Source organism: Felis catus, chromosome C2 (genome assembly GCF_018350175.1).
Source record: "Felis catus isolate Fca126 chromosome C2, F.catus_Fca126_mat1.0, whole genome shotgun sequence".
Lineage (NCBI taxonomy): Eukaryota > Metazoa > Chordata > Mammalia > Carnivora > Felidae > Felis > Felis catus.
Window position 1 is genome coordinate 136688165 of NC_058376.1, and position 23804 is coordinate 136711968.

The 23804-nt window shown below is 39.0% G+C and overlaps 1 pseudogene; it reads right to left on the reverse strand.

The window, feature by feature from the left end:
• Window positions 1-11726: 11726 nt before the first annotated feature.
• LOC101081245 lies at window positions 11727-22940 on the reverse strand (annotated as a pseudogene).
• Between the last annotated feature and the right edge of the window lie 864 nt (window positions 22941-23804).

Below are 23804 nucleotides of genomic sequence, written 5' to 3' on the forward strand. Positions count from 1 at the left end.
TATGGTGTAAGAAAGTGGTCCAGTTTTCATTCTTTTGAATATAGCTGTCCACTTTTCCTAACATCATTTGTTGAAGAGACTTTTTTTTCCCCATTGCATATTCTTGACTCCTTTGTCAAAGATTAATAGTGGGGTTATTTCTTGGCTATTTCTTTGTTTGAAATTCTTAACGATTTTATCTTTGAACTTCTATATTCACTTTGGGTCTCACTGAACTTTCATGCTTCTTAGCCGAATGAGACTTTTAAAAATGTAATCTGAGATTGCTTCTTATCAGACAGTTTTAAGAATAACTAAAGTTAATTATATGGAGCCAATGAAGCCCCTTGGATATTAGCAAATCTTTAACTGAAATATCATATTTTAAAACATGCATAAAATCACTGTTCTTGCTGCACTTGTGTAAATAACCAGGCCAAATTTAATGAGACTAGACCTTTTTCACAAACAAATCAGTGTTACCAAAATTGTCTTTGGTAAAAATAGAGTGGCTACAGACAGAAAACTTGTGTTTTAGTAGAGAACTGTAGTATGCCCATTACAGATCTAGTCCTGTTCATTGTCTTTGAGGTTTTGTTATTAGCCTGTAAGCTGTATTGAACACAGAATGGCAATGGTGTCTATGAAACATGACTGAAGAACATTACTATTTTCTAACAACCTACACTAAAAATGATGACATAGAAGGAAAAAGATAGGACAAGCCAAAATTCTTTTTCTTTTCAGTCCATCTCATTAGTGGAAGGTAGAAAGTGTTGGTAGAATGTGCACATTTAAAGAACTAAAAACAGGGGCGCCTGGGTGGCGCAGTCGGTTAAGCGTCCGACTTCAGCCAGGTCACGATCTCGCGGTCCGTGAGTTCGAGCCCCGTGTCAGGCTCAGGGCTGATGGCTCAGAGCATGGAGCCTGTTTCCGATTCTGTGTCTCCCTCTCTCTCTGCCCCTCCCCTGTTCATGCTCTGTCTCTTTCTGTCCCCCCAAAAATAAAATAAACGTCAAAAAAAATTTTTTTTAAAGAACTAAAAACAGTTCAGTGAGTCTTGTGCAGCTTTTCTACTGTTCTGGTAAGAATGAAATGCATATGCATGCAAGAGCTCTGAGATATGAATGATGTGATTTTGGTGATTGTGCACATTCAAGTTAAATGTTTGCATCTAAAACTAGCATTGTATGATATAAAGATGAATGGTACAATTCATGCTAATGTTTGAAATTTAAAATTTGCTTTTACTGAGAATGACTTTAAATGTCAGATGAATAAAACACAATGATGAATTGAGAGAGATATGGAAGAAAGGGAAAAACTTTATATTTTTGTATCTTTCCTGGCACATTTGTCTTGCATTTTGAAGAAGGGCCTCACACATTTTCATTTTGCATTGGCCCACACAAATTATGTAGCTGGCCTTCAGCAAGGTCTTGAAGGTTCTGACTTTGGAAGGTACCTTGTCCCTTCTCATCTTGAGAATGATCAAACTTTAGATTGAGTCTGTTTTATAGGGCCTTGAAGAATAGAAATGGCTGAGCTTGGGGTCTCTGATCCACCAAAGAGACAAAATATCACCAGAGTAGAAGTATAGATAACTTTTGTACATTTCAGAGTGGCTTAGTTCTTCTTTTTCTAGGTCCTTGATGTGTAAAGTTAATTCTTTAAGATCTTTCTTCTTTTCTTCCCCTTTTACAATTTTTTTTAAGTTTTATTTATTTATTTTTGAGAGAGGGAGAGCATGAGCAGGGTAGAGGTAGAAAGGGGGGTAGAGAGAGGATCCCAAGCACGCTCCATCCTGTCAGCGTGGAGCCTGATGTGGCTCAAACCCACGAAGCATAAGATCATGCCCTGGGCTGAAATCAAGAGTTGGTCACTTAACCGACTGAGCCACTCAGGCGCTCCTTCCCTCTTTAAAATGCAGACATTTATTGCCACAAACTTTCCTCTTAACACTGCTTTTGTTGAGTCCCATAAATTTTGGTATGTTGTATTTCCATTATTGTGTGTTTCAAGGTGTTTTTTGATCTTTTTTTAAAATTTTTTTTTCTCTATTTTTAAGTAATCTTTACACCCAACATGGGACTCTGATTTACAATCCCAATATCAAAGGTCACATGCTCTACCAACTGAGTCAGCCAGGTGCCATGATTTCCCTTTTGAGTTCATTTTTGACCCATTGGTTGTTTAGGAGTGTGTTGTTTAATTTTTACATATTTGTGCATTTTCCAGTTTTCCTCCTATTAGTGATTTCTAGTTTCATACCATTGTGGTTGGAGAAGATACAGAGTATGACTTCAGTCTTTGTAAATTTGCTAAGACTTGATATGTGATCTAAGAAATGATCTATTCTGGAGAATGTTCCATATGTGCTTGAGAAGAATGAGTGTTATGCTATTGGATAGAATGTTCTGTATATGTCTATTAGGTCCATCTGGTCTAAAGTGTGGTTGAAGTCCCATGTTTCCTTATTGATTTTCTATCTGGATTATTATCTTTTGTTGAAAGTGTGGCATTAAATTCCCCTCCTATTTTTGTATTGTTGCCTATTGCTCCCTTTAATGTATTAGTATTTGCTGAATATATTTAGGTATTCCAATATTGGATATGTGTATATTTACAAGTATTATGTCCTCTTAATGAATTGACATCTTTCCATTATATAATGACCTTTTTAGCTCTTGTTATAGTTTTTGCTTACAGTCTATTTTGTCTGAATTAAGTATAGCTACTTCATTTGGTTTCTGTTTGTGTGGAAAATATTTTTCTATCCCTTTACTTTGTCACATATGCAAATTCCACCTTCTTAAAATATGTTTAATGGGATAATGATTGGTTAGAATTATCTAGAGCTTCTTGATTTTTGTTTTCATTAATGTTGTTATACTTGTAAAAATCCATGGTAGGAGCACACTTAAAACAATTTGAGGGGTGCCTGGGTGGTCATGATCTCACAGTTCATGAGTTCGAGCCCTGCATCAGGCTCTGCCTTAACAGCATGGAGCCTGTTTGGGATTCTCCCTCTCCCTGTCTCTCTCTGCTCCTCCCCCACTTATTGTCTCTCTCTCTCTCTCTCTCTCTCTCTCTCTCACACACACACACACACACACACACACACACACACACAAAATAAATAAACATTAAAAAAAAAACCAATTTGTGGGGCACCTGGGTTGCTCAGTCAGTTAAGTGTCTGACTTTGGCTAAGGTCATAATCTCATGGTTGGTGGGCTCAAGCCCGGTGTCGGGCTCTGTACTGACAGCTCAGAGCCTGGATCCTGCTTTGGATTCTGCCTCCCTCTCTCTCTGCCCCTCCCCTGTTCATGTTCTTTCTCTCTCTGTCTCAAACATTTTGAAAAATTCAATTTAAAAAACAAACAGGGGCACCTGGGTGGCTCAGTTGGTTAAGTGTCCGACTTTGGCTCAGGTCATGATCTCACTGCTTGTGAGTTCGAGTCCTGCATTGGGCTCTGTGCTGACAGCTCGGAGCCTGGAGCCTGCTTCAGATTCTGTGTCCATCTCTCTTCCCCTCCCCTGCTTGCACGTGTGTGCTCTCTCTCTCTCTCTCTCTCTCTGTCTCTAAAATATAAAAAAGAAACAAAAAACCCAATTTGAGACATGTAGTAATTGTCATGATAGAAAGTGGTTATTTCCCTTATTTCTTTTTTGAAGTATGTTATTCCTTCAAATATTGGGAATTACTTACAGTCTGAGTATTTGTTTTCTTCCCAAATTGTTATGTTTGAAATCTTTATGCCCAATGGGATGTTAGGAGGTGGGGTCTTTGGGAGTACTTAGGACAGGAAGGCAGAGCCCTCATGAATGGGATTCGTGCTCTAACAAAAGAGATCCCACAGAGCTTCCTAGCCCCTTCCACTCTGTGAGGACACAGGGAGAAGTCACCTGCTGTGAACCAAGGAAGCCTCACTAAAAACTGAATCTGCCAGCACCATGATCCTGGACTTCTCAGCCTCAGGAGCTGTGGGAAGTAAAGTTCTGTTGTTTATAAGCCATCAGGACAGTGATATTTTGTTAGAGCAGCCCAAACAGAATAGCGGACTTATTAAGTGAAGTAATTTATAGCATATTGATGGTATTCTATAAATAAAAAGGTATTCATAGGGCTTAATTTAGTTGGGAGAACAAGGTATACACCTGTGTAAAGTTACATAACAATGATGTAATAATAATAATAGTTAAGGATGCTAATGATCTAAGATAGTAAGGGAATGAGTATTGCTAAATGGGAGTGAGAAAATGAATATTATTACCTGAAGGAATTGAAGCAATGGAGTGACTTTAAGATTTCATTCACTCATAGAACAAATGTATTTTTAAACACTCAGGCAGAGACTGCTCTTGCCTACCTGATATCCCTTCTTCTCTCTTAATAATAGAACCACTATATTATTGGAGTAGCAATGTGTGCAGCTATAATGAACATTTCAAACCTCCCTTTTGCAGGAATATCTAATAAGTGTAAAAGTCCTGGGGCACCGTGGTGGCTTAGTCGGTTAAGTGTCTGACTTCAGCTCAGGTCATGATCTCACAGTTTGTGAGTTCGAGCCCTGCATCAGGCTCTGTCCTAACAGCTCAGAGCCTGGAAACTGCTTCACATTCTTCAGATTCTGTGTCTTCCTCTCTCTCTGCCCCTGCCCTGCTTGTGCTTTTTCTATCTCACAAAAATAAATAAACATTAAAAAAAAAAAAAAAGAGTGGAAGTCCTTATATAGGGAACTAGGTAAGTTTCATGACATATTTTCTTAAGCTTCTAGCTTAAGAAGAGTCTAATCCTAAAGCAAGTATAGCAAAAATGGTTTCATCTTTCATGTCACATTACATCATCATAATTACTTATTTCAATGTCTCTCCTAAAATGTATAAGCTGTATGATGACAGAGCTGTGTCTGTCTTGTTTTATATTGGATCCCAGAAGAGGCACAGAGTAAATCTTTGTTTGCATGCATGAATAAATGAAGCAATGACTGTCAACTTTGTGTTAAGAAGGATTCTGAGTTAGCATTATACTCAGGTGAAATAATGTCCTTGTCAATTTGTTATTAATGTCATAGGGGAGGGGATATGCACCTGCCAGACATGAGTCATTTTCATTAAAGCTTTATGTTAGAAACACAAATCACTAATGTTATGCTATTTTTATGGCTAAGTTTGCTTTTGTGTTATGTGTTGATGTAATGAACTAGTAAGCACCTATAGATCAGTAAAACAGTTGTGTTAAAGGGATAATAAGAATGTTGAAATTGAATTAAAATTAGTTTGTTTTGTTTGATCTCCTTCAAGTTATAGATTTTGGAGGTTATATTATTTACTGAAAGTCTCACAGTTTCTTGGTTTCTTGTATTTCCCTCCAACAAGTGTTCATGCCTCACCTTATTAACAACCTCACCTAATTTAGCCACCCATTACAGAGATGCGTGGCTCATTATTCTAGAGCAAAGGAGGGATAAAAAGAACAATCGCAGAGATTATTTCAAAACTGCATGCAAAGTCCTGAAACTGTGAAATTTCAGTTGCTACCTTCTTCCAGTGCCCTCTCACTCCAATTTTTAGGTGAAATTAAACAAAGATTAAAATTCTGCTACAGTTTTCCTTCTCATTAAAAAAAAACAACTTTCTGAATCATACACACTGAACTGTATTCATTGTGACTAGAAGCATGTTTATTCAACATTCATTTCTATTATACAAATATTCTCAAGTGTCTACCTTTGACACTCTATTTTGACACATTTCTGTTTATCCTTGGAAATCTTAATTCCGTTTGATTATGTTATTTTATAATTTCTTTCATAAACAATTATCTTCAAAAAACCCCCAAACAAACAGCATCTTTGTTAGGTCTACAAGGGCTGAAGGACTAGACTGGCAATGTGCATTGAGAGAAGGTAAGTTTTGCCTTAAGACGGTACTATGTATCAGAGTAAAAGGGGGCTGATATCTGAGAAAGAGGCCAATGGTAAAGGAGGTACGGTAACTAGAATGCAGTTTCTAGAATAGTCTAGAGATGTCCACATACTTGTAAAACTCCAAGCTGATTATTTCTTAGACTACCTACGGCAGTCCTGTTATATTAGCATGCGTAGTTACATATGAAATGTATCAGCTTCTTGTGCAATGTGAAACAATGGGAAAAAATTCCAATTTACTATTATTCTAGCATTCTTATCCTTTAAATATTATTTTGCTCAAATAGAAAGGTAATGTTTATTAATAGCATCAGATTTTTTCATGATTTAGTATGGAGTTATAATAAAGAGAAAATATGGTTAGCTCTAGGCACCTGTAAATTTTACTAGTAAATTACCTCAGCTGCAGAACATTAAATAGTGAATTATTCCATCTAACAGTGGTTGGCTAAGTTTGCCAGATTGGGAGAATGGAAATGTGCACTGAGGGAAGATAAATTTTACCTTACGTAAGAGACAGATTGGGATGGTCAGATACTGAAACTCTTTCACTGAGGAACTGGGTAAAAATACAGAGGTGTGGGCCTTATCCTGCCTCGACAAGCCTGGGCCTTTCTCAGCTGTATTTGTTCTCCAGGTGATTCTGATGTTCATCAGACTTTTATGTGCATATAAATCACCTGGAAATCTTGTTAAAATGCGGATTCTGATTCACTAGACGTGAGGCTGAGCCCGAGATTCTGTATTTCTAACAAGCTCCCAGGTGTTGCTGATGCTGCTGGTCTGTGGGGCACATTTGGAGTAGCAGAACTCTAAGACAGTGCTTCTCCAGCTTGGTGCACATTGTGATCACATGAGGACTTTTAAAATTACTATCTAGTATCCATCCCCAGATTTCTTGATTTGGTAAGCAGATAGATGGAGTAACGCTCAGGCACTAGGGATTTTTAAACGCTTCCAGGTGATTCTAATATACAGTCAAATCTGAGAACCATTGTAGTGAATGCCCAATTCTAGAACAACCGGCCTCCTTTGGCCACCCACCCTCATGACCCCTTAGGTTCTAAACCTCATTCTGGAGAGTGACCTATCATTCCATCTCTACCTGGGAACAGATCTATTCCATTTGAAAGTAAGTAGAAGACACAATGCTTCTACTGCTAAGAAACCTTACATGTCTTTCCTAGGAATAAAGGACATTCTCTTAACACAGTCTCAGTACAACGATTGAAACCGGAACATTCTACATTGATAGAACACTATTTCCTAATCTTGGATCTGTATTCAAATTTCATCAATTGTTGCAATAATGTTTTTGTGTAGCTATATTTTTTTCTCAGGTTCATGATCTAATCTAGAATTACTTTGTTAGTTTGCTCAAGATTCAGTTTGATTCTAGCTCCTTTGCTACAATATGCTAGGGCAAGTTGGCCAGGTTCAATTCCCTTTAGTTAATTGTCTCTTGCCTTTTAAAACAGAGCTTTTTCTGTGTTGGTATACCAGCTTGCCATCGAGGCCTTCACACATACAAAGGTCACAAATAAATTTGCTCTAACTTTCATTCCAGCCTACATTTACTCCTGTAATAAGTATCTTGGATTGCAGACATGACTCTTCATCCAGTGCCGTGAAATAGATGGGCCTCACCTATTTGCTTCTCAAGTAGCCCATCTTACAAAAGGTAAAAAAGGTAAACTTCTGGACACTAAAAGCATGATCTACAAAAGGAAAAAATGATAAATTGTACCTTATGAAAATGAAAAATTTTTCTTGATGTGTGAAAGGCCCTGTTAAGAGGATAAAAAGACAAGTTACTGACTGGGAGAAAATGTTTGCAAACCACCTGTAGTAGGCTGAATAATGGGTACTTACACATATCAAGTCCAATCCCTGAAACTTGTAAATGTTATTTGGAAAAAGGGTTTTCTTTTTTTTTCCTTTAAAACTTTTATTAGGTAATATTTTCAAAATAGATGGGCTGTGACAAGGGGTCTTTGCAGATGTAGTTAAGCTAAAGATTTTGAGATAAGGATATTATTTTCAGTTACCCAGGTGGGCCCTAAATGCCATCACAAGAAGCTTTGTAAGAGAAAGGCAGAGGGTGATTTGACAAATACATGGTGAAAGAAAGGTGATGTGAAGATGGAGGTAAAGGGTGGAGAGATGCAGCCACCAGGCAAACACACAGAGAAGGCGATGTGAAGACTGAGCAGAGACAGAGAGAGGTGACCATAGTTTAGGAATGCTGACAGCTACTAGACGCTGGAAGAAGCAAAGAAGGTTTTTCTTCCAGAGGTAGTACAACCCTGCTGATACCCTGGTTTTGGACTTCTAGCCTCTAGAACTGGGGGAGAATACATTTCTGTTGTCTTAAGACACCCTCTGGGCGGTGATCTGTTACAGTAGCCATAGGAAAATAATACAACACCTATCCAACAAAGGACTACTATCTTGAATATACAAAGAACATCAAAACTCAACAGTGAAAAACAACCCAATTAGAAAATAAGCAAAAGACGTGCACAGACCTTTCACTGAAGATGACAAACCGATGGCAGTAAAGCACATGAAAAGATGTTTAACAGGATGAGTCATCAAGGAAACGCAAATTAAATCCACAATGAGATTTCAACTACACACCTATCAGAATGATTACAATAAAAAATAATGACAACACCAAATTCTGGTGAGGGTGTGGAGAAACTGGATCATTGATACGTTGCTAGTGGGAATGTAAAATGATACATCCATTCTGGAAAAAAGTTAGGCAGGTTCTCAAAAAACTAATGTGATTATCCTATAATCCAGCTATTGCACTCTTGGGTGTTTTCCCCCCAAAGAAATGAAAACTTACGTTTACACAAAAAAATTGTACATAAATGTTCATAAGAAGCTTTATTTTTAGCAGCCCAAACCTGGAATCATTGCAGATGTCCTTCTTCAACAGGTAATAAACAAATTGTGGTACATCCATACCAGTGTAACAAAAAAGAATGTTGATACATGCAACAACTTGGATGACGCTCCAAAGAATTATGTCAAGGGGAAAAAGTCAAATCCAAAAGATTACGTATTGCATGATTCCATTTATGTAACAGTTTTGAAGTGACAAAATTTTAGAACTGTCCCTGAATAGAAATAGGGATGGGGAGGTTTAGGAAGAAGGTGCGTATGCTTATAAAAGTGCAACATGAAGGATACTTGAGATTTACCTTTTTTTCCCCTAACCTTTAAGAGTTAGATAAGTGCTTTATTGAGTTATAAAGTTATCGAAAGTGTACAAATCAATTTTTTTAGTGTATTCACAAGTATTTGCAACCATTCTCACAATCAATTTTAGAGTATTTTCATCATTCCAAAGAGAAACCCAGTAACTACTAGAAGCCATTCATTTTTCCCTAATCCCCTCCCTCAACCCCAGGCAATCCTTAATCTATTGTCTGTCTCCATATATTTGCCTATTTTGCATATTTCATATAAACAGAATCATATGTGGTCTTTTGTGACTATCTTCTCTCACTTAGCATAATGATTTCAAAGTTCACCTACGACGTAGCACATACGCATTCTTTATTCCTTTATATTGCTGAATTATATGCTATTGTATAGATATGCCACATTTTATTTATCCGTTCCTATGTTGGATTTAGGTCCTTCCTGCTTTTTGGCTATTATGAGTAATTCTACTATGGACATTTGTGTAAAATTTTGTGTGTGGGCATATAGTTCTATTTCTCTCGGATATATACCTAAGAGTTTAATTGCTGGGTCATATGGTACCTTCACATTTACCCATTTGAGGATCTGCTAGCCTACTTTTCAAAGCAGCTGTACCATTTTACAATCCACTGGCAGAATATGAGGGTGGAGATTTATCTACATCCTCATCCACACTTGTTATTACCTTTCTCTTTGATTCCAGTCATCCTAGTGGGGGTGATGTGGTATCTCATTTACTTTTGATTTGCATTTCTCTGATGTGCTAATGATACCGAGCATTTTTTCATGTGTTTATTGGCCACTTGTATATCTTCTTTGGAGAAATGTCCATTGAGATAATTTGTTCATTATAAAGATTCGGCTATTTGTTTCTATTTTTGACTTGTAAGTGTTCTTTAAGTTCTCTATAAATTTTAGATACAAATCTTGTTATCTGATATATGATTTCTAAAAATTTCCTCCTGCTATGTTGGTTGTCTTTTTACTTTCTTAATAGTATACATTGAAGCACAAATGTTTTTAATCTTGATAAAGTCCAATTTATCTTTATTTTCTCTTGCTTGTGCTTTTGTGGTCATATCTAAGAAACCATTGCCTATTCCAAGGTCACAAAGATTTACACCAGTGTTTTCTTCTAAGAGTTTTATAGTTTTAGTTCTTATATTATGGTTAGGTACCTGTGGATTATCTTGACTGTGGTGGATACATAAACCTACACAGGTAATAATAAAGAATTTAATACACATACATGCACCTACACACACAACAATGAGTATAAGTAAAACTGAAGAACTCTTATTAAGATTGGTGGATTGTATCAATGTCAATATCTTGGATGTGATATTATACTACAGTTTTGCAAAATGTTACCATTAGGGTAACATGAGCAAAGTCATCTATGTGTCATTTCTTAGAACTACACATGAATCTAAAATTATCTCGATAAAAAGTTCAATTAAAAATAATAATCTTTAGAAATTGCTATTTTTCTTTTTCTTGTCCAGTTAGTGGTAGTCATTTTTTTTTTCTTTTGCATCGAGGAAAGGGCAACATAATAGGCAAAGATTGTCAGGTGAATTAAGAGCATAATGTGGGTCTGGGTAATTCTTGTCTTTAAGCAATAGACATGTGATAGTTTTAGTGTTAATTTTACATACATTTGTGTTTCAACATGTAGTACTGATTTTTATTTCCACCAAATGCCAGATAATAATGGCATAGGTAAGTGAAATTTTGCCAAATAGAAATAATTTTAAGTACCAATACTTTCTAAAAACTATCTATATGTTGGAATATATCATATTTAACACATAAGTAAATAAAAGCACAGGTTACCTAATTACCTCTTGAAATTTTAAAATTAAATCTTCTCTGAAAATTTTATTTTTGCTAAGCTTTAATCTTTTTTTTTTCTTAAAGAACAACTGTTAATAGGCAATTCACTGTTGTATTGAATATGAGATAAACCACCGCATACCATATTAATGCAAATTACTATACTAAGTACAAGGCAAAAGGGCATAGTAATCTTTTGTAGTTTTATTCTTTGGAACAGGTTGGGAGAATATTGGCTTGAACTCTATCATCCTGTCTACTTAGTTTTGTGTTCTTAAAAATAGTGTTCATTAGGTGACAAGTTAAGCTGAACATTCAATGGAACGTTAATAGCAAATTATTTGTGAATGTCTATCTTAAGGTTTTTTTCTTTCTTAGTGAGCTAGAATTTACCGTGGAATATAAGGCTTCTTTGTTTTTCAAAACATTTCTTTTAGTTTTCCTTAATTATAGTCTCTGATTATAAAACTTTGTTATTGTTATTTGCCCTTTGAGAATTTCTAAATACAAATTAAGTTAAACGGTTGTTCCAAAACCTGCTGTGTCACCGAAAGGCATGAAAACATTTCTCGTGGCAAAAAAGGATCCTGTTAGGTTTTGGTTGCTATTGTCTGGGATTAACAAATAAGAAGAAATGAGGAAGGAATGGCTAACATACTGGTAATATTTGTATATACCAAAATACCACTACTTCATTGTCTTTGTATCTGAGCAGTCCTGGGAAGATTCTTTTGCTTCTCAGCAGGTGTGTGGTGTGCATTAGATACTGGCTCTGGTGATTTGGCCATTGTACTCTGTTGTCTCCATTTTGAGGATATAGGGGATTATGCTATCAAAGCATTGACAATGCAACCAGTAAAACAAAACAAAACAAAACAAAAAATTAAGTTCTTCTGTTATGTTGGAGATCATCATCAGCCTAAGTCCCGGCAGACAGATGAAAATCCAGGCCAATTGGTAGGTGTCTTCTGAGTAAGGTTTCTGAACATAGTCTTGTAAGCCCATCTCTGTATTTTCTTGGAATTTTCGATCTGGTTTGTGCTGGTCAAACCCGAATGATCTGGACTAAAGAGAACTATAGCTTACCTTAGTATGCATACTCATAGCTGTCCATATCCAGCTTCACCATACTGTTAACAGAAGTCCTGATGCTTACAGATGTGCTCCATGACTTGCTTTATTCAGTAACCAGAAAGTTTATCTCCCTGGATGCTGTTCTGTAGGTGGTTGACCATAACTGTCAGGATATTGGAGAGACTCACAACCTGGGCACACTGGGGCAGGCCAAGGCTGAAGAGCTCATTCCAGTAGGGCAGCACAAGGCTGATGTTGCATTCCTGACCAAGTGACTGAACTTGGGGCCCAGACCATGGGGAGGAAAAGCAAATGGGATGTCGACTTGCAGATGTAGCACATGTTGAGGGATTCTGGAATGGGGCCAGGCATCACAAACCTAAATGTAAGTGTCTAAAAGGAGGGTGTCTTTGACCTCAGTGATAGTGGACTGGTCTCCAGTGATGCTGTGGATGCTCTCTCCTCTGCTATTTTGTCTGCCAGGCTGGGAGACAAGAAGCTGTGGTATTAAGTGCTTTTGCTAAGGTATCACATGCTCAAGGAACCTCACTTGCAGACTGGTTCTCCCATGGTGTTCTGAAGACTTGGCATTGTTAAGGGATTCACTTAGGTTGGCAAGGGACGCTACTACATTTGCGGTGTGTCCGGAGCCCCCTGGCTTGTGTCAGCTTTAGAATCTGTGATCAGAAGAACCATACCATCCTCGTATATCAAAGGCTGCTGGATGTTCACAAGCATCCTGCATCAAGAAGACCTATTTCTCAGCTGAAGCGGCACAGTTCCTTGGTTTCTCCCACCGCACATCAAAGGGCTTCTTCTCCTTCCCCCCCCCCCCCCCCCCCCCCCCCCCCCCCCCCCCCCCCGCCAAAGGGCTTCTGTTCACACTGGACAGATTCCATTTTCGTACTCATCTCTAAGCATTTTTTTCAGTCAGAAAAACTGACAGCTCTTCAGGTGCCGCTTACTGATGATGCAGCCTTCGTTGCTCTGACAGCTGTAGGTCAAATTTTTCCTTATGCCCCTTTGTAATAAATGTTGCCTCTTTCACAACTGACAACCCTATGGTGACAGCCAGGTGCTTTGTTATCACAGACCACACAGTACTTACCATCTCCGGCCACTGGACGTGGGCCTTCTACAGAAGTGGGGGCGGGACCCTGACGACGTGGGTCCCGCCAGGGATGAGGTCATCCCAGGTGGTGAGAAGGAGCTGTCTGGCGTTGGATGTCTCGGGGCGGGGGGAAGCCAGAATCACCTTCTCAGTTCCAGCTCCGTCTGGGCCGATGAGGATGAATGGCTGCTTGGGGATACCAGAGGTGTCCACTGAGGGGACCATCTGGATCTTCTGGCCCGTCTGCGTCTCTGCAGCAAGCAACCTGCACTTGGCGAGGCCCGCTGACCCCAGAGTGGGCGGAGGTTACCAGAATGCACCGGAAGGGGCCGGCCGTCCCTGCGGATTCCTGGGAGACATCTGAGGGTGCAGCACCTGGGCCACTCTGGGCCGAACTAGCCGCTCCGTGTGCATAGCCATCGGGAAGCAGGATGGCCAGAGAAATTCGAGGTTTGGCGCCAAAGTGGCCTAGAAGCAGGTGGGCCTCCTGTGCAGTTGGGGGGGAGGGCAGGGCGTGGGGAAGGAACCCAGCTCCTGGCGTTGGCGGACGGCGGGAGCCCGGGGCAGCGGGTGCAAAAGACCACAGGCCGGAGAGGAGACGCTTAGGTGGGAGAGGGTAGAGGACAGGGAGGGCAGCCCGGGGCCACCTGGAGTGGTGAGGAAGGGGGGTTGTGACTGTTTTTGTCAGTGCAAGTTCAGCGTTCGTGACTCTCGTGCTCTGCAACGTGCTTGCTTTTTTCTTTAAAGGTTGAAAAGATTTCTTTATGAAGCCTTAGGAAATACAAAGTGTAATTAGTCTGTAGTGCAGAGTTAGATACAATTTAATACTAATTCAATGACAAAATGAAAGTTGTCGTGAGACCAGGAAATTGCCCCACACTTGATTTTAATGCATTGCGTTGATTTTCTAAAACAATTCCGAGGAGTCAATATTTACAGTAGCTAGAGTATTTATGAAATATCTGGCATCAGGCATTTATGTGTGTATATGTATATATGTGTGCGTGTGTATATATGTATAAAACCCAAGATTATACGAACCAGGAAACAATTATATGTCTTCTGCAGAGTTTTGAGACTGAGGTTTATAAATGCTTTTCAAAGTGTGGGATTTGGAAACAGAGCAGAATCTTGTTTCCAAAAACTGAAGTTTTTTTCAGGAGTGAAATCAAAATTATAAGCGCCACAGAAGAGGGAAAAAAAGAGAATGTGAGTGTGGTGCACAACAACCTGGCCCTAATCATCTATCTGATGGCAAAGGCATTGAAGGATAACCCTGCATTGTATCTAGAAAAATCCGTGCATGAATTGATTCCGGCTGTGATGACAGCCATGCCGGCAGTCAGATGTGGATCATCACTGGGTGGTTTGCTACCTGCCTGCCAGGTGGCTTTGCCCACCATCTGATAATCAGGATGCCTGTGGGGCACAGTTTGGGTCCCTTGGACTCCTCCTCTCCTCCCACGTGGTCAAGGCTGCTCTGCAGGTCAGCAGGTCAACAGGACTCCTCTGACCATCACTCAGCACTGGTCCACACGGACACTCGTGCAGGCTCCTCAGCTTGGCCTTGGGACCCCTGGTAGTCTTAAGGTCCCTGGTGCCGCCACAGTGCCTGTCTAGTATGTGTGTGAACTGCACCTCTGTCTCACTCTTCCCCTCCTCCCAAGTTTGTTATAATATCGTTGTCCTCCAGTGGCTCGTCCACCCGTTAGGTCCTGTCCCTCAGCACTTCGTCTTCTGACTCGGGTTCTAGTACCACCTCTCCGGTCACCACCGTGGTCCCTGCTGTGCAGCCCCTTGTTGAGCTGATCTCCACTGTCACAACTGCACCCCACTACTGCTTTTTTTTGGCCCCTGGCTGTTTCCAGAAGTACATCATGGTCTCCCTTCCCCCCAGCAGAGGAGGGCAAAGGAGGCTTTATCACTTATCCTTGTCCAGCTCCTCCCCTGCCCTCAGCTCCCTCCTGCCTTGAGGGCAGTGCCATTTATGAAAGAAACTGGAAGCCAGGGACAACCCTCCTCCAGCCCAGAGACTCCAAAGGCTAATGGCTTCTAGCCCCTGGCTCTGACTCTCCCCAGCCTGCTCCTTGAGGCTGTTACACATTAGCCAACCTTCCCTCAGATCCTCACACACATGCTGGGTAGTAGTTTGTTTCCCCCAGATTGCTTTCTTTTTAGATATTGTACAGCCAATTCCATATTCTGAAAGCTTGATTTGTTAAAAACAGACTTGAATGTAAGACCTGAAACTGAAACTCCTGGAAGGAAAAATAGTGAGGCTCCTTGACATTGGTCTTGGTGATGATTTTTTGGATTTGACACTGAGAGCAAAGGCAACAAGACCAAAAATAAATGAGAGGGACTACACCAAAATAAAAAGCTTTTGCACAGTGAAGGAAACCACCAAGAACATGGAAAAGCAACTTACCGAATGGGAGAAAATATTTCAAAAGATCTATCTGAGAAGAGACTAATATCCAAAATATATAAAGAACATACATAACTGAACACTAAAAAACCAAATAATCTAATTTAAAAATGGGTGGAGACAGCTGGGTGGCTCAGTTGGTGAAGCATCTGGCTCATGATTTTGGCTCAGGTCATGATCTCATGGTTTGTGAGATTGATTGTCTACACTGACAAGCACAGAGACTGCTTGGGATTCTCTCTCTCCCTCTCTTGGGTACTCCCCTGTTTGCATGTGCATGTTCTCTCTCTCTCTCTCTCAAAATAAATAAATAAGCTTTAAAAAAATAAAAATGGGCAGAGGACCTGAAAAGACATTTTCCCAAAGAAAACATACAGATTGGCAACAGACACATGAAAAGGTGTTCAATATCATCAGGCTAATGCAAACCAAACCCACCTTGTAAGATATCATCTTACACCTGTCAGAATGGCACTACTATCACAAAGACAAGGAATAAAAAGTCTTGGTGAGGATGTGGAGATAAAGGGACTTTTGTGCACTGTTGGTGGCAATGTAAATTGATGCAGCCACTGTGAAAATAGTATAGAAGTTCCTCAAAAAATTAAAAATAGAAATACCATATGATCCATTAATTCCACTACTGGGTATTTATCCAAAGAAAATGAAAACACTAATTTGAAAAGATATATGCACCCTATATTAAATGCAACATTATTTACAATAGCCAAATTATGGAAGCAACCTACGTGTCCATAGATAGATGAATAGATAAGAATTTATGGTGTGTGTGTGTGTGTGTGTGTGTGTGTGTGTGATGGAATGTTACTCAACTATAAAAAGAATGAGTTCTTGCCATTTGCAGTATTATGTAAGTGAAATAGCGAATGACAAAATCATGTGATTTCACTTATATGTGAAATCTAACAAAACAAACCAGAAACAATCATAAATACAGAGAACGAACTGGAGGGGAAGTGGGTGGGAGATTGACTGAAATAGATGAAGGGGATTAAGAGGTACAAACTTCCAGTTATAGGATAAGTAAGTCACAGGGATGAAAACTACAGCATAGGGAATATATCAACAATATTGTAATAATGTTGCATGGTGACAGATGGTAACTATGCTTTTTGAGGTGAACATAGTACAATGTATAGAATTTTCAAATTACTGTGTTGTATTTCTGAAACTAATGTAACATTGTATGTCAATACTTAAATACATTTAAAAAAAAACAACAATAAAACACAGTGAGATATCACCACATGTCTGTTAGAATGGCCATCATCAAAAAGATAAGAGATAACAAATGCTGGTGAGGATGTGGAGAAAAGGAAACCTTTGTGCTCTGTTGATAGAAATGTAAATTGGCTCAGCCACTATGGAAAAAAAATATATGGAGGGTCTTCAAAAATTAAAAACAGAGGGGCACCTGGGTGACTTAGTCAGTTGAGCATCCGACTCTTGATTTTGGCTCAGGTCATGATCCCAGGGTTGTGGGGTTGAGCGCTACGTTGGGCTCCACACTGAGTGTGGAGCCTGCTTAAGATTCATTCTCTCTCTCTCTCTCTCTCTCTCTCTCTCTCTCTCTCTCTCTCTCTCTTTCTCTCTCTCTCCCTCTCCCTCTCTTTCTCTCTCTCCTTCCCTATGCCCTTCTCCCCAACTCATGCTCTTTCTCTCTTTCAAAAAAAAATTAAAAATAGAACTATTGTATGATCCAGCAATTCTTCTGGTTATGTATAAAGGAAATGAAAACACTAACTTGTAAAGCTATAGGTGCTTCCATCTTTATTGCAGAATTATTTATAGTAGCTAAGACATGGAAATAACCCAAGTATCCATTGATGGATGAATGGATAAAGAAGTTGTGGTGTATGTGTAAATATATGATGGAATACAATTCAGCCATAAGAAAGAAGGAAATATTTTTTTTCCTGCCATTTGCAACAACATGGAGGGATCTTGAAGGCATTATGCTAAGTGAAATAGATCAGATAAAGACAAATGCGATATAATCTCTTTCTTATATGTAGAATCTGAACAAAACCAAACTCAGATACAGAGAACAGGTTGGTGGTTGCAAGAGATGGAGGGTAGGGGGTGGGCAAAATGAGTGAAGGTGGTCAAAAGGTACAAACTTCCAGTTATACAATAAGTAAGTTATGGGGATGTAATGTTCAACATGGTGACTGTAGCTAACAATACTGTGTTGTATTTTGAAAGTTGTAAGAGAATAGATTTTAAAAGTTATAAGGAAAAAATTGCAACTATTTGTTGTGATGGATGTTCACTAGACATTGAGGTGATCATTTCTCAATATACACAAATGTCAAACTATTATGTTGTACCCCTGAAACTAATATAATGTTATCTGTCAATTAGATCTCAAAACATTTGAAATAAAATTACAAGTTTTTTTATGTACAAAAATGCATATAAAATTAGGTCGGAATTCCTTACACAGATAATCTTTAACATTATTAAAAACTAAGTAGTAATTCATACATATATTAATGTATAGTATACATACACTGATGGGTAGGAAAAATTATAAAAACCTTTGAAACAGGTAAAAAAAATATTAAGTGTCCCGTTTGGTGTACCATTCCAGCTTATCTCAGCTTTTCATTGTTCTGGAGCTATTTTATAATTTTGTATATTGTAGAAAATTCATAATAATGAAATAATTCTTGTTTATAAAAATGCAAATGAATTGTGTGCAGTGGAATTCAGTTGATTTCTATCCTGAGAATAGAGCTCTTTTGAAGCTGTTTATAAATCATTTTAGCAATGCTGATTGCCCAGATGCATGTGGTTCTTTGAATTCTCTTTTGAACTAATTATAGTTCAAAATGATTCCTTCGTTAATTAATGGGTTAAATCAAATTTCTGATATCTACTCATTTTAGTTTGTATGAGAGTCATGATTTTACCTTAAAAAATCCTTTAATAGATGGCTACAACATTCAAACAGTACAAAATGGGATAACATGAAAAGCGAAAGTCTCCCTCCTACCCAGTTTCACCTTTGTGGACCTTATAGTCTAATGGTGAAGACAGATATTTATCACATAATGTAGTATAACTGTAAGGTTCTAATTCTGAAAAGCATGTTGAAAACGTGGAACACATTTCTGTGGAAGCAGTCATGGGGTGACCTCAGCTAGACAGGACAATCTGGAAAGGCTCTTCTGAAGTACTAGCAAGTGGTCTGAGATGAATGTAAATGGGAACCAATGAAATGGTAGTTCATGGTATTGAAGGTGGATAAGTAAGGAAGTTTAAAAAAAAAGGTGGGTCATTAGGACAGATAGATTGAGAGAAAATAGAGACGTTTATAAATTTGAAGTTCTGATGAAGTTAATGAAAATTGGAAGGAGAGGCTGTTATAAGAGCCTGGGTTGTTTGACATTGAATAGAAACTTTTGAAATGGAGCAGTGGAAGGAAGTGAAAAAGTTCAAGGTATCACCATGGGAGTGGGTGGCTAGGGTAAAATGAAAGAGCTTGGAGATGAAGAAGTTAGGGACCTTTGAGGTCAGTTATTAGATTGATTGCTTATGTGGACAGTGAGGTCCCCCAGAATTTATTTATGGCAGAGCTTGGAGGTGAGTCATGTGCCTCGTCACAGGTGAATGAGGAGGAATGACCTGAGAGACGAAAAATAGTAAGAAACATGGGGAGGAACAATGGAATGTCAGAGGACGAACTGCTTTCACCAGAGAAGGCTACAAGGCCACCAGTGCCCTTGGGGAAGCCCAATTTGAATTAATTCAAGGTGGTAGAGGAGGAGTTTGGAGCCAGGATGAAATTATAGGGATTTTTGCTGATTATGGATCAGGAGTTCTATGGGTGTAGTAGAAGGTTTTGGGAAGTGGACAAAGGGTGTAAGACCAGGACATGGGCAAGCCCATGTGAGTATTTGAGGGACGGTACCCTAAAAAGTGGTTCAGGTGGTGGTTTACATGTTGGATACTGATATTTCAAAGCAAGGTCTACACCAAGTGGATTTAACTATTAAACATTTTTTTGAGGATGGGTAGGGATTAATGAGTAGCAGCTAATGAGGTTTTTTTTTTCTTTTTTTACATTATTTTTTTTTTTTTAATTTTTTCTGAGGCCAGAGAGCAGCTAACAAAATCAGAATCCTTTTGTTTCCTGCTCGGTAAAAAATGATATCGCCTTGCTGATTTAAATTGCATTTCTTTCATTTCAAGGGAGGTTGGGCATATTTTCATGTACTTTTAACAATTGTTTTAAGAACAATTCTCTTTTTTTAATTTGTACCAGCTCCTAGTAAATTCAGGAAATTAGCTCTTTGACATATTCATTATAAATATTTTTTCCATTAGTTATTTGTGTTTCACCTTGTTTATGGTATGTTTGTCATGTAGTGTTTTTAAAATTTGTGTTCTAGATTACCATTCTTTCTTTTTTTATGATTATGGGTTTTGTGGTTCTGGGTTTCTGCTCTTTTTCCTCTAGTATTATAAATAATTTTACTTGTGATTTATTCTGGATGTTTTGGGGATTCATTTTAATAGTAAAATCTTTGTTCTACCTGAATTAAATTTTGTATAAGAAAAGAGGAAGCAATCCAGCTCGATTTTCTTTCCAGATATATATTTAGTTGTCCCAATACCACTTAGCTACTGACATGAAATCTCACCTTTGTCAGAAATACAATTCCAAAATAGTTGGGCCTATTTGAGAAGAATAAGAATGTGTGAGACTGCAGGGTATACTTGGGAGGCATATCTGGGAGTGAAACAGACTAAATTCTGACTCTAGAACTTGATGTTGACCTTGGCCAAGGAACTTCTCTGGGCTCCAGTTTTCTTTCATCCTCAAAGTGGGCATAATCATAGCCTTTGAGGACTATGACTGTATGTGAAAGAATGCACTACAATGGCTAGAGCCGCATAAGCAAGGAAGAGAACAGAAGAAAGGAGGTCAAAGAAGTGAGGGGTCAGGTTATTTAAGACGCTGTAGGGCATTATGAAGACTTAGTTTTTTTCTTTGAGATGGGAAACCTCTAAGGATTTTGAACAGAGAAGTGATATGATCTAACATATTTTACAAGGCTTTTGTATTGAAATTACGCTGTGGAAGGAAGCAGGGCAGAATCCAATTGCAGTTTTGAGGAGAGGGATAATGAGGGATTAGAGCTGGATGGGAGCAGAGATTTGGGTAGGAAGTGATGGGAGGCTGGAGGGCGTTGCCATCAACTGAGATGGAAAGACTCATGAGTGGAGTAGGTTTGGAGGCAAAGATTGGGAGTTGGGAATTGATCATTAAATGTGTTAAATGTGAGAGATTTACCACATATCCAGGTATAGCTGTCAGGGAGGCAGAGTACACACTGGGAATTCAGGCGAGAGATCTGAAGTGGAGATGAAATTTGGGAGTCATCAGTATATAGACTGTATTTAATATGTTTAAAGGCATGTGGCTGAGATGCAATCACCAAGGGAGAAGAAAAGAGTTACGAGACTGAATCCAAGCGCTCATCAACATTAAGACATTGAGGAGAAAGGGGGAAATCAGCAAAGAAAGCCAGGGAGTGTCCAGGAGGGCAGGAAGAAACTGACAAGTAGTGGTGTTTTAGAAGCCAAGTGGGAGTGGTCGGGGTGAAAGCCTGATTGGAGTGGGTTTAAGAGAAGGTGAGGGAAGAGAAATTGGGAGACAGTGAGTACATACAGTTCGTTTAAGAAGGTTAGATGAGAAGGAGGATGGAGGAGGAGGAGAAAGAAGAATGTATGATATTGTTGCCTGGGAGAGTCATGCATTTGTTGACCAACTACAAATATTTGAGTTGGTGTTTCCACAGACATGTCTAGCATACCACTGTTGGTATGTGAGATGGTTTTAAGTAGTACTTCAATACATGCTTTTACAATCTTGTCATACTTTGAGTCTACTGTGTATATGAAAATACAGCTAGCATTTATAATGCCATAAACATAATGGTATAAAGTTCTTTTTGAAATAAATTTATCTCTTTTTTTTTCCTTCAAAGTTTTATTTAAATTCTACTTAGTTAGGGGCACCTGTGTGGCTTAGTTGGTTGGGTGTCTGACTTCAGCTCACATCATGATCTCGTGGCTCATGAGTTCGAGCCCCGCATCAGGCTCTGTGCTGACAGCTCAGAAACTGGGGCCTGCTTCAAATTCTGTGTCTCCCTCTCTCTCTGCCCCTACCCCACTGGTGCCCTGTTTGTCTTTCTCTCTCTCTCTCTCTCTCTCTCTCTCTCTCTCAAAAATAAATAAAACAAAAAATTTAAATTCTAGTTAGTTAAACATACAGTGCAATATTGGTTTCAGGAATAGGATTCCTGAATTCTATTATATTTTTTTCTGTTCCTAAATACAATACCCAGTGCTCATCATAACAAATGTCCTCCTTAAAACTCATCATCCACCTGGCCCATCCCCCACCCACCTGCCTCCATTAACCCTCAGTTTGTTCTCTATCTTTAATAGTCTCTTAGGGCACCTGGGTGGCTCAGTTGGTTAAGCATCCGACTTCAGCTCAGGTTATGATCTTGTGGTCCTGTTCATGAGTTCGAGCCCTGCATCGGGCTCTGTGCTGTTGGCTCAGAGCCTGGAGCCTGCTTCAGTTTCTGTCTCTCTCTGCCCCTCCCCAACTCATGCACGCGCGCTCTCTTTCAAAAATAAACATTTAAAAAAAAAAAAGAGTTTCTTATGGTTTATTTACCTCTCTTTTTTCCTCCTCCCATATGTTCACCTATTTCTTCCTTCCTTCCTTCCTTCCTTCCTTCCTTCCTTCCTTCCTTCCTTCCTTCCTAGAGAGAGCATGACCATGAGATCATGACCTGAAACCAAAATCAAGAGTTGGACACTTAACCAGCTGAGCCACACAGGTGTCCCAAGATTTCATTCTTTTTGATGGCTGAATAATATTCAATTATATGTATATGTGTGTGTATGTATACATACACATCTTCTTTATCCATTCATCAGTTGGTGGACATTTGGGCTCTTTCCATACTTTGGCTATTGTTGATAATGCCGCTATAAACATCAAGGTGCATGTGTCCCTTTGAATTTGTATTTTTGTATCCTTTAGGTAAATACCTAGTAGTGTAATTGCTATACAGTAAAACCTTGGTTTGTGAGCACAGTTCATTCTGAAACATGCTTGTAATCTAAAGCATTTGTATATCAAAGTGAATTTCCCTATAAGAAATAATGCAAACTCAGATGATTCGTTCCATAACCCAAAAATATTATATAAAAATGATTACAATACTGTAATGTAATACAAAATAATAAAGAAAATACAAAATATAAAGAAAAGTAAACAAATTAACCTGTACTTACCTTTGAAAACCTTCATGGCTGGTTTTTGATGGGAAGACAAGAGATGGGAGGGTTATTATGTAGGACGACTTTCACTATCACTAATGGAATCACTGCTATCTATTGGCTCAATGGAATCTTTTTCTTTTCGTGCAACTTTAACAAGGAACCAATCTAATGACACTAGCTTTTGCCTCCTTTTGAGGATTTCATGGAAATGTGACATTGCATTGTCTTTAAACAGATTCATCGCTTGCACTGCTACATCCTTATTTGGGTGGTGCTTTTCCACAAAATTTTGCACTGCTTCCCATATTTTACACATCCTCCTAATCTCATTTGAAGTGAGGGATTCCTCCACCTTTTCTCCTCCTCCTCTGCAGACAAGATGCAGACATACACTTCTTATAAGATCTTGCAATTTTGGCCACTTGCATACCTCGTTTGTACTTCTCCATGATTTCCTTCTCAACTTCCCCTGTAATTATCTCCTTCTTCTTAGCACCTTTCTTTTCAACCTTTCTCTGCCTGGGGGCCATTGTATACATTGAGTACAGTACAGTATTAATAAACTCTTGTCATATACTGTATTTAATGTAACTGGCAATAAGCAAAGGTTCTATGTCTGCCGGCATCCTGACCTAGAACGAAGCGAAGCATTCCTAAGTTTACTCTTGTATGGAAAAGCAAAGGACCATCCAAAGGTGCATAGGTGCTTTGAATTTTTTTTTCAACGTTTATTTATTTTTGGGACAGAGAGAGACAGAGCATGAACAGGGGAGGGGCAGAGAGAGAGGGAGACACAGAATCGGAAACAGGCTCCAGGCTCTGAGCCATCAGCCCAGAGCCTGACGCGGGGCTCGAACTCACGGACCGCGAGATCGTGACCTGGTTGAAGTCG